Source organism: Diadema antillarum, unplaced genomic scaffold (genome assembly GCF_040938485.1).
Source record: "Diadema antillarum isolate AM-2024a unplaced genomic scaffold, OU_Dant_1.0 seq00000676_RagTag, whole genome shotgun sequence".
NCBI lineage: Eukaryota > Metazoa > Echinodermata > Echinoidea > Diadematoida > Diadematidae > Diadema > Diadema antillarum.
In genome coordinates, this window is record NW_027271582.1 from 523,614 (window position 1) to 535,000 (window position 11,387).

The window sequence follows — 11,387 nt, forward strand, 5'->3', positions numbered from 1 at the left end:
GTGTTCTACTACTGTTGCTGCTTTCACTCAATCCACATTGGTTTTGGTTTCCTTCAACTCTTTATGTGCCATAGTGTATACCTGTGCATCACGTTATTCTGAGACTGTGACATACGAGCACTTTTGGAGGACTTGAGTGAGCATTGTCTTGACTGATTCTCCATTTTCCCCTCAATTAAAATATTTTCATTCTTTACTTGGTCTCTACCTCTTTGATGACTAACCTTTGACCCTTAAAGGGAAGGTAAACCCAAAGAGCAATGTGGATTGAATGAAAGCAGCAACATTAGTAGAACACATCAGTGAAAGTTTGACAATCGATGCAAAAATTATGAATTTTTAAAGTTTTGGTGTTGGAACTGCTGGATGAGGAGACTACTAGAGGTTATGACGTATGAGAGGACAACAATATAAAGGCCATATAAAGAAATTTTCACAAAAAATCATTTTTCATGAAAACCACAAATTCCATCAACTTGATGCTGACATATGTTAAGGGTAGCAATTATTCCCCCTGCTTTCTGAAAGCGGTTAGGCAAGTGCCTTTTCATGATGCAAGAAAAGTGAATTTTGTTGATTTTCCTTTATATTTTCTTTATATTGCTGTCCACTCACACGTCATAACTTCTAGTAGTCTCCTCATCCAGCGGTTCAAACACCAAAACCTAAAAATTCATAACTTTTGCATCGATTGTCCGATTTTCCTCAAACTTTCACTGATGTGCTTTGCTAATGTTGTTGCTTTCACTCAATCCACATTGCTCTTTGGGTTTACCTTCCCTTTAATAATGTCCATGTCTTCATTTTTCTTCCTTGTCACCAGGTCGTCCAAGATGCGCTGGATGAGGCCAAGAAGGGGCGGACCTGCATCACCATCGCCCATCGCCTCTCCACCATCCACAACGCCGAGAAGATCGCCGTCATCCGGGAGGGGCGCCTGGCCGAGTTTGGCAAGCACGAGGAGTTGATGGCCCAGAAGGGGCAGTACTACACCCTGTACATGGCGCAGCAGCTCCAGCACTGAGAGGGATCGCTAGGGGGGTTACGATAGTCACAGAAGTAGGTGGGGAGGGGGAGGGGGAGGGGGGGGGGGAAGGGGTGAAATGTCGATCCCCTATGGTGCCCTTGTCATTCCTGCAACCTTGTTACTGGTAACTTACATGGAACTAGACAGTCTTACACACTGAAGACCCCTCTTAGTCCATTGAGAACGGACTGATTGCTGCAACACGCATTTCCCATCGACACCTGCCCGAGTATAACGGGGACTCATCCTCATTAAGCCTCTTCATTGATTGAGTGATGAAGAGGGGAGAGGTGAGGAAGAGGGGCGAGGGGGATGTATAAGGAGCTGCTCCTTCTGGACACTGCATTGGTCCAAATCGTGTTGAAAAGAGCTAGAGGGTAATTTGTCTTTGTCTTTGTGTGTATGCGTGTGGTAGCACTTTATGTAAATATGCCCCTGGTGTTTGCAGGAAGAATCTAGAATGTGATATGTACGACCTGTAAGAATGTCGTACTTATTCATCTTAAAAATGCAACTGTTTGTAGGCAGTGTTTGAGGGAGCGATTTTATCAGCTGTTTTTCAAAGGTGTGGATGCAGTACCAGAAAGTATTTGAGGTACTCTATCTGTAACAAGTAGAGTGGTTGCCGAACATATGGATTGGTTGAAGGTGTGGTATTGGAGCGTAATACTGCCCGCTATGGTCTATAAAATAACTTTGCCAAGTCACTGGCAAATGTGAGTGGGTGATTCCAAAACACATGAAGCTTTTCAATGAACAAAGTACTTCAGGCACAAATTTACTCTTTGTAGCAGTTCCCCTTCTGCTGGATGTGTGCTGAGTGTGCTCGAGGACAGATCATGTGCTTGTAGCAAGACCACAGATTCCGTTGCTTGTGTCAGTGCTGCAAAAGTCCACAATAGGTGGCTTTACTATAGAGATACGGCTGCTCTGTAAAGTTTAGTGTATGTGCTGATAAGTTTTTGGATGCACAAAGTGCCCTTTGGTGATTGATGATGCTACCTCCAAGCAAAGGACGTCAAAAAGAAGTATAGTTCATGTATGTGATTGTTATGAATGAGTGCGAAAGCTTTAGGTGTGAACACTCATTTCTTAAGGATGTATGTATTGGAAGGAAAAGAGCTTTAACACATGTGTTTTCATGCAGTTAGTCAATGCAGAATTAGAACGTAGGCTGCTGAACATTTTTGTCACATGTTTTGAAGCCATACAAATCAAACCTGTGTGGAAGGATGGAATGTGTATTGAATGTGTATGGAAAGCTGAATACTCCGTTAGTCTTATGTGCATGTGTGCGTGTGTGTGTGTGTGTGTGTGTGTGTGTGTGTGTGTGTGAGTGAGAATACTAGATGTTCAGATGGTTGTGTGTAGAAGAATTCATGGTGAAAGAATAGAATAGAATATGATTTGTTCGTGTGAGTAGTGAAGAGGTTGGCTGGCCATTTGTATACAAGACAAGCTCATGACACACAAGATGTTTCAATATGCATAGTTTGTCAAGAGCTCAAGAGAGATGTATTTTCTACACCAGTTAAGAACTCCTAAATTAATTCAGAACATTACCGAGTAGTGCAACATACCTCATAAGTTTGTCCTCCATAGTCTTTCAAGCTTGCAGAATATTTTCATATTCCTAAATTATTATCTAACTTATGAAGAGAGCCATATAGAATTTATGCTGAATGATGTTGTTTTTTCCCCCCAAGTTTTGATAAAGTTTTGCCCATGGTAGATTATGGACCAAGTTTATTCTGAAGACCCTACTATGTAAGTACTGAATTCACTTTTTCACCTTGTGTAGTTTAAGAGCATACCAGCTGACACAACTCGCGATGTTTTGAACTGTCTGTACAAAATGTAAGTGCTCATCTTCATTGTGTAGCCCTTTTTAATAGTGAAAGTTACAAAACTTTGCCTTAATTCTTCTTCTTGTTATTTGAAATGTTGCCTTTCTTGAGTTTGTACTAAAAACCAAGCAGTGCTGTTACAGACTTGTTTTTAGACCTTTCTGTGGAGTTGTTTTTAGACCTTTCATGACTTTTCTTGTCTTTCATTCTACTCCACATCAAAATTTTCACATATAAGGAAAAAAAAAACAAATTTTCATTAATTCCTCAGTAAAATACTAGATTGATTAAGATATCAATTAATAGACCTACATTGGGAGAACCATGCTTTGTGGCAGATACATACCAATTGCCATAGTGACATGTCTAGTTTAAGCATCGAAAAGAACAACAAAAAGGCTCATGGAATGTCTACTGATGAGGTTTTTGAGTGTACGCCCAAAGCAGCAGACTGTATAGCTTTGTGCTCATGGGAACAGATTCTCATATAGTCACAGCAGCATTGCATGGTGTAATATTCTAGCGACACATGTGTGTAATTTCACATTCCTTATTTACAGTGTCATAGCCATACCTGCAACACATTTGTGTCTGTTGCTGTACTGTGTTCTAATTGAAGAAAAAAATAGTAGTGGCGTCACATGTCAAGATGATCAAATGTATATATAGCAGCATCTCAATCTATGCAAAAATTTTGCCTGTCACACAAATAGTTATCACTTTCTTTCATCATGGAAATGCTCTTCATTGACAACATTTTCAGGCCTCATGCTAATAACCAGTAAATGTTTTAATTGAAGGAACATCAGGATCCTGTGGCATGTATTTTGCACTTTAGATCCTGATGGGCCCAAAATGTTGAGTTTATGAACTTTTGATACCACCGTCTAACAACCTTTTGCCGCTAACAAGACAAAGCGATATGAGTCTTTTTCTCACAGGCGTCCTGGAGAATGTGTGACAGACTACATTATTGTTTGTGCGCATGCTTTCTCATGTACGATTTAAAGGTACCTGAAAAGTTACTGTAGTATTAAGCCGTTACTTTTGCAAGGGTTTTAATTTTCGCAAATTTTGCGAATCACTGTTGGACTGCGAATTTAACAACACAAAAATATCGCTATGAGCTAGGCTACTAGTAAACTTTCGTAGACGCTTGTTGTCAATTTGCAAAAACAACATCTCCCGTAAATGTCCAAGACCGCTCATTCGTGAAAGTTTGTATCTGTATGGGAAGATAGCAGCTTATACAGTGAATGGTGATATGAGAGTACAAACGAAAAAAACAAAAAGATGAAATATACAAGTTCTTTTTTTTTTGAAATCCTTGCAGACCCAAATATTGTATTGGCTTTGATCGAGGCACGCATGGAGTGTTGTCTCTTTGAAAAGAGTCTTGTGGATTTCACTCTGCTGAAATAAAAAAGAAAAGAAAAAAGGATAGATGTTAAAGCAGGTGTGGACACTGGCATTTTAGGCAAATCCAGTAAATTTGACTTCTGTGTTTATACATGTACGTTCATTTAGCGATGTGTTCCTAGGAAATATGTTTAATTTCCTTTAATGGAATGGTACAGTATTGGTTGAGATGAGAATTGGGCTTATAACTTTTTGCAAGATACCAAGAAAACACTTATGATATAGTACAGAGCATGCCATTTTAAGAGGAATTCAAAGTTTATTTGATGAAAATCAGGTTTGGAATGACTGAAACATCCAAAAACAAAGTAAAACAAAGCGATCGTAATAAAGTGTGGGTCCCACACTTTATTAGAGTTGCTCTTTTTGGATATCTCAGCCATTTCAAAACCAATTTTCACCAAATAAACATTGAATTCTTCATAGAATTACATGCTCTTTCATATTTCAGAAGTTTCTCATTATCTCACCAAATAATGTTAGAAACCTGAAATTAGGTCTCAACCAAAGCTGTACGATCCCTTAAAGAAATGTACCATCAAGCCAGAGAACGTGCAAATGTGTGTCAGCTACTTTGAGTGTTTTTTATTTTCCTCTTTATTCTTGTGTTCCTTTTACTGTATATACTGTTTGGGGAAACCTGCAAGAAATCATTTATTTTCCCATTGTTTTGTTCATTTGCACTTGTGATGTTTTCTAGGGATGAGAGAAATATCCATGGTTATGTTTGTTCAGAAGACTGTGTGTTGACTTCATGTACTGAACCTTTTTTTTTTTAAATTGGTTGAGTGGCAGAAGGGCCTTATTGTATGGACAAGTGCCCGTTTGATCTAGCGCAGTTGTATTGATCACAGTTTCAGTGCTCACAGTAATATTTATATGTTATATTATACAGTGTATATCATTGCTATCGTGCAGGCGTACTTGCATGTGCTTATCACCAAAGATATAAAAAGAGCAGGTGTGCTGAGTTCTATAGCACAATTGTGTACGCTGCTTCAAGAGAGTATTCATCTGTGGTTTGTAGCTTGAAATAACCGGTGCTGATGTGATTGCACCTTTGTTCTGAATGCTGGCAATCTAAATTCTTAACCTTCAAACTTTTCTGATGCTGTTTGGGGGAGCTTTCATATACTGGTGTCTGTAATGGCATTGTCATAATATTCGGCTTCTACGTGAATGGTTTTGTACACTTGTATGTTAGCCTGGGTAGTAGGTCACGTTTATTGTGGCACCATTATACAGATTTGCCTAAAACAGCTATTTACGCCATATATCATAACTGTCAAGATTACTTTATGATACATTGTATTTATCACTTTATGTGTTGAACTGTCATGTTTGTTCTTTCATGTTTTGTATTATTGCATATGGACATAAGAGACACTTAGAGTTTACGTGTTATCTTTGTTAAAAAGGTATTACTTTCATGTTCTGATATTTTCCTGTGATTGGTCTCCAAAGAAATACCTAGGTAGACATAATTATGGCATTTGGCATTGCGCAAAGGCTGCATGCGTTCCTCATTTGATGTTCTTATGATAGTAGTAGTGATCCAAAAATGTTTGAAAAAAAAGCCCACCCCCCAAACAAAACAACAACAAAACAAAACAAAACAAAACAAAACAACAGCATCTTCACCACTTGAGTAGTTAAATATTTCTGTGCCTGTGAGTGCTGATTGGCACAGAATACCCCATAGCATTATGCACACTGTCCAAAGTCCTTGGGACAGATAATAATAATAATAATAATAATTGCATTTATATGGCGCTTCATACTGACGTTTCTAAGCGCACTTTGCTACTCATACAAATAGATTAGAAAACACAATAACATTAACAAAATCAGCGTGATGGGGGTAAATGTCAAAGCAGGGGGTCAACTCTTCACTCTTCTTGAGATTAATGGGCCCTGTTAGCCAGCTTTACACACAAGTTGGCGCTCTCTTGTTCAAATCGGCGCCACGTTGTAACCTTTTTAATGCGACGTAATATTTGCGCCAGATACAGCCAAACATGCCTATAGAGGCCACCTAAGGGAGATGAAAAAGTTGCCGCTATAGACAGAGTCTTTAACATGGCTTTTCTCTCAGAAGGAATTGATTCTGTTGACCTTATACAGCAGGTGCCTGCTATAGACAGGTGACCACTAAGGCAGGTTTGGCTGTATATGTACACTGTATGTTGAATACATACAGAAACGTTTGTTTCCAGCACATCTGGAAGGTATTGACAGCAGTATCTCAGCTTATGTGTTTGAAAAAAGCAAATGTATGGGACATTTGGTTTGGAAATTTGTAGATTTAGTTTTGTATATCATGGAATCTTTCCTCTATCCTCCTCCCCCCCGGGGGGAAAAATGATGGAAGAACTTTTTAGGTATTAAAAAAAATAAAAAAAATTAAAAAAAATGGAAAAAAAAATCAAAGATGACAGGATTTTTTTTTTTTAAAGGTCACTTACAGGTGACTGAACTTCAACTCTTCAAGCTTTTACGAATCAGGACTCAGGTACACCAGTGGATTTCGTTACACGAGTGGTGTCTGCTTCCATATTCAGTCATAATCACGCCGTGAAGTCACTGCGCAGGCTTTCAAGTGTTCCTACTTTTCCTACTTTTTCCTACTTTTTTACTGCTTGTCCTACTTTTCCTTCTTTTTTGCTCAAAATCCTACTTTTTCCTACTTTTTCCTACTTTTTTGGTGAAAAAACCCGCAAAAAAAATGTGCAAGGCTACTTGAATAGTTGATATTCAGAAATGATGAGTAGACTCTAGTTGCAGATTCTTACCAATGGGGAGAGCCTCTATCTTCAACATGAAAGAGGGACAACACAATCCAATCAACCACAAGACTGCTGCCAGCCTCAGCTTTTGCTCCTGTGAAGACCTTTATGTGGTTGATACCACTGATATTGCAGCCTAGGACTTGGAGCAGTGCTGAACCGGCTCTCATCATCGGTCATAATTACCGGGTAAGCTTGCCATACACTTAAAAGTAGAATTTGACATCAAATCAGATAAACAGAGAGAAATGTGTAATTAACAGATCCCACAAATTGTGAACAAGGAATGAGAACAACAGTAATTTCTTAGCCATCTTGAAAGATAAAGACTAATAGGAGAGCTGAAACCTCTTTATGGACAATCTTAAAAATTGATGGCTTTTTACATCTTACAAGTATTGTATCACAGGTAAGACATACATTACCTCGAAGAACTTAGAAGAAAGCAGGTGATGGAGGAACTTCAAGGAAAACAAACACAAAAACAATATTTCACTATCATTTAAAGATTGATTGAAGTTGAAACCATGAGACATTGAAGTCCACTTCCTGAAGACACAGAACTATCAGGAATATAGAGAGAGAAAAGCCATATGAAGCATACCTGAAAAAAACCCAAACAAGCAGGAAAGCTAATGAATGTTAATTCCACAAAGAAGAGCAAGTGTGTTAATGTTTTAAATTGAACCACCAAGAACAGTTTGTTAAGTTTGGAGGAAGCAACTTGCAGAAAAATTAGAAGCCATGACAACTTTTTATTTCACAGATCTTGCAAATTTTAGTTGAGGCTGAACATCTTTTTATTATCCAGCTAGTTAGAACAAGATGCAAGAAAATGGTAGAACAGAAATCCCTTAATGAAAGTGGTTTTAAGTGTGATGGATCGTTTGAAGTGACATACCCAAAATATTGAACCATGTGAAAGAGTCTTGGTAAAATGTGAGACAAGGAAACTTCTTAAAGAAGAAAAAAGTGAATGGATGGATGTGTAACATGTAAGTTGTGTCAACATACAAAGCTGTAAGTTGAAGGTGAAAACCAAAAGAACAGTGGAGAATATCAAAATTGAAAGGACACAAATACACTCTATTTAAGAGGGGATGAGAACTGCATGGTAAATATACAGATCATCTAGTGTGTATTTGCTTAAATGACCAAAACAGTTTGTTAATTGGAATTTTCTGAGAAATCAGAGAAGCTGGCAAGGACTTAAATGATAATGACAGTCCCTGTTTATTCCCTTGATCTTGTAAAGAGTAGTTTATAAAATTGACAACTGAAATACTGAGCCAGCAAAATATCTGGAGAATGAAAAGCAGAACCTCAACCTTGTAAAATTTCAAAGGCTGAAGGATATGATATTCTCAAAATTATATGAAGAAATTTGATTTCAAGAATATTGAATGAGCTTAAAAGTGCCTGGAATGATATTGCAAAATGGAGAAACTTCCTAAAAAGATCAAACAGCTGTATGTATATTCAACAAAAAGGGTCATGATGAGCTGAAAAGAAGTTGAATGTAAAGAATTATTAACTATCTGCGGTGAATTTGGCAGAAATTGCAAACAGTAAGAAGTCATTGGAAAGTACAGAATATGATAAGTTTCTACCATTCTTTCTAGATTAACAAATGTAAGTTCATTCAAGAATACATGGAATATTACAGAACACCAAAGAAATGAAAACTGATTTATATTCATTATCTACAGAAAATTATCAAAAATAGTCATTTTTGCTACCTATAAAGTCAGTAAGACTACAGACAATAAGAAACAAAAAGCAGATGTGCATATATGCTCCTCACTTTTGTAAAGTGGAGTCATTTGGTTATATTTAGTCTTCTGTTACTCTACATGTGACAATACTACATATCCCTGATTGATACTGAAAAGTAAAGTATTTGATTTTTTTTTCTCTGTCTCTTTGGATGTTTTGTGTACTATTGGTTAAAGTGTTTCAAATTGAGCTTGCCTTTAATATGCTTCCATCTATATCATATGATAATACCAAGATAATCTGTACCTCTGGAAATTCAGTGGTGGACACTGTGCCATGAACTCACAGTATATGAGTGTGTAGATTTGTACTGGGCCAGGATTTGCAAAAATAAAGATGTTAATGCATTGGTAGGTATAATTTCACTTCGTAAGGCCTCACTGTCATGAGACAATCCATTCTTCATGCATGTCTTGCCAGAAATTATGATAACACATGCTCTCAGAGACTAATACTGACTGCTACATATAAGTAGTTTAAATTCTCCTGTTATTTTAAAATGTTTGAACACATGTTATGTGCTTACATGGATTTGAAATTAAAGGTCTCTTGGAAAGTTAATCTATTGCTTATCTCATGGTCATTCAGCAAGAACTTGAAAGCATAGTGGTCTTGAGCATTACTTGAATAGCTTTATCAAACATCCTTATTTCCAGTCTTCTTCGCACTTTGAAGTGAAACATATCTTCACAACTTTAAATGAATGGAGATAAAAGTGTCATCTTTTTATTATTGATTGTGTCAAATATCCGTATTTCCACTCTTTTCCACATTTTGAAATGAAGCACATGTTTTCACAACTTCAAAACATTCAAATAACTGTAGATAAAAGATGTCATCTTTTAATTATGGAAGTGTACAACATACCTTTGGCATTAGTGTATAACTTACACATCATGGAATGTTTATGACATATTTTGTGGGATGATAAGATTATGTGACCGTGCAACACAAAACCAACAATAAGTCTTACACACTAATTTTGTGTTAGGACTGAAAATAGGTGATATGGGCCAACCCAGCCAATCTTGAGTTTTTCTTATTTTCTGAAAGAGCAAGTCTTCTTCTATATTATACTAAAGTATGGGATCATAAAACGAAAAGGAAATTGTGTTTATAGCAATCTTTTTCTGGAACACTTTTTTGGTAGAATAGTGTGATTAGGTGTTTCTCATAGAGTTCTCTTTTCATTTCTTTAAAAAAAAACTGTCCATACTCTTAACTTTCAACTCCAATAACTTTAGGAAGGATGATGCTACTACTCTGAAAGTTGGCATTGATCATCTACAGAATGTGTTAATAAAGCATGCAAAGCTTAATCTGTTAATCTCTTCATTGTTGCTGCTCCATCGGTTAACATCCTGTTATTTGTTCCATTCATTGCAGAGCTAGCACTGCTTGATAAAGACTAAGCGCTTGAATAGACGCTATACTTCAGAGCCCCTTTACTCAGTTCACATTTTCCAGAGTGTGTGCTTCATTCCAGTATTAGGATAGGTTAGGAGAGTCCAGTTATATCGAGTTATACATCATTTTTGTGCTTAAAGTTTGCTCTTTTAAAATCTTCTCTTAACTAAAAATCCATGTCTAGCGTCTTTTGTTGGTGTTGCGATGCAGGGTCACAATGGTAGGTGTTCATGTCAATCACAGAATGATGTCTTTTCTATGCAAGTATTAAAGTAAGTGATCAAGATTCATATTGCCTGTACGATTGAACAAGCATTTCTGTTTGTTTCCTGACATTGTTCTAAGGAATGTCTGCCTTTGTTGTATTTTTCAGGCTCTCCCAGGAGCAAAAGTGAGGCTGAAGCAGCAGGGTTGTGAGTACAAATTAAGATTTACATGTAACATCAAGGGTTCTGGTGAGTCTCGACGAAAACTACTCCAAATTGCCTGCACATGTCCTGATTTATTCCTACTTTTTTTCTCAAATGTCCTACTTTTTCCCTCTCATGTCCTACTTTTTCCTACTTTTTTAGAGATTATGTTCCTACTTTATTCCTACTTTTTTACATTATCCCGCTTGAAAGCTTGTGCACAAAGCTGATATTCGCCTTCTTTCTAGCACTGTTCTTCAATAGTTGTGAAAATTATGAACTTATATGTGCGATATGTTGTCCTCTGCAACTAATCAAGTACTTACATTAATAGATTATACTTGTACATGTACACTGTGTAACGTAATGTGATTTGAAATGAATTGATTGATACTGACGGTGCGCATCCTCTTCAGTGATGAAAACAACGTTTTGGTTGATTAAGAAGTTTATATAGTTGGAGAAGTTAAAACGCCTAGAGTTTTTGTGAACACTGTATTTAAAACAGAGATTAATGGTGTGAATAGTGTGTGTGTGGTGCATGACATTATTGTGCGCCGTCGAACATTAAGAAGTTCGAGTGTCAAAACATCTATCAGCATTACAACGTCAGAGTGGAATCAAAATCGTCAAAGCCAGTTTGACAAGAAACTGTTGGCAAAAACGCAAATGTGTGGCCCAAGATGTGACGTACGCATTTTTCTGTATCCGTCTC

At 37.2% G+C, this 11,387-nt stretch overlaps 1 pseudogene; it reads left to right on the forward strand.

Annotated features, from left to right (window-relative positions):
- LOC139737034 (ATP-dependent translocase ABCB1-like) overlaps positions 1-1,035 on the forward strand; it is a 39,927-nt pseudogene extending 38,892 nt beyond the window's left edge.
- Positions 1,036-11,387: the final 10,352 nt, after the last annotated feature.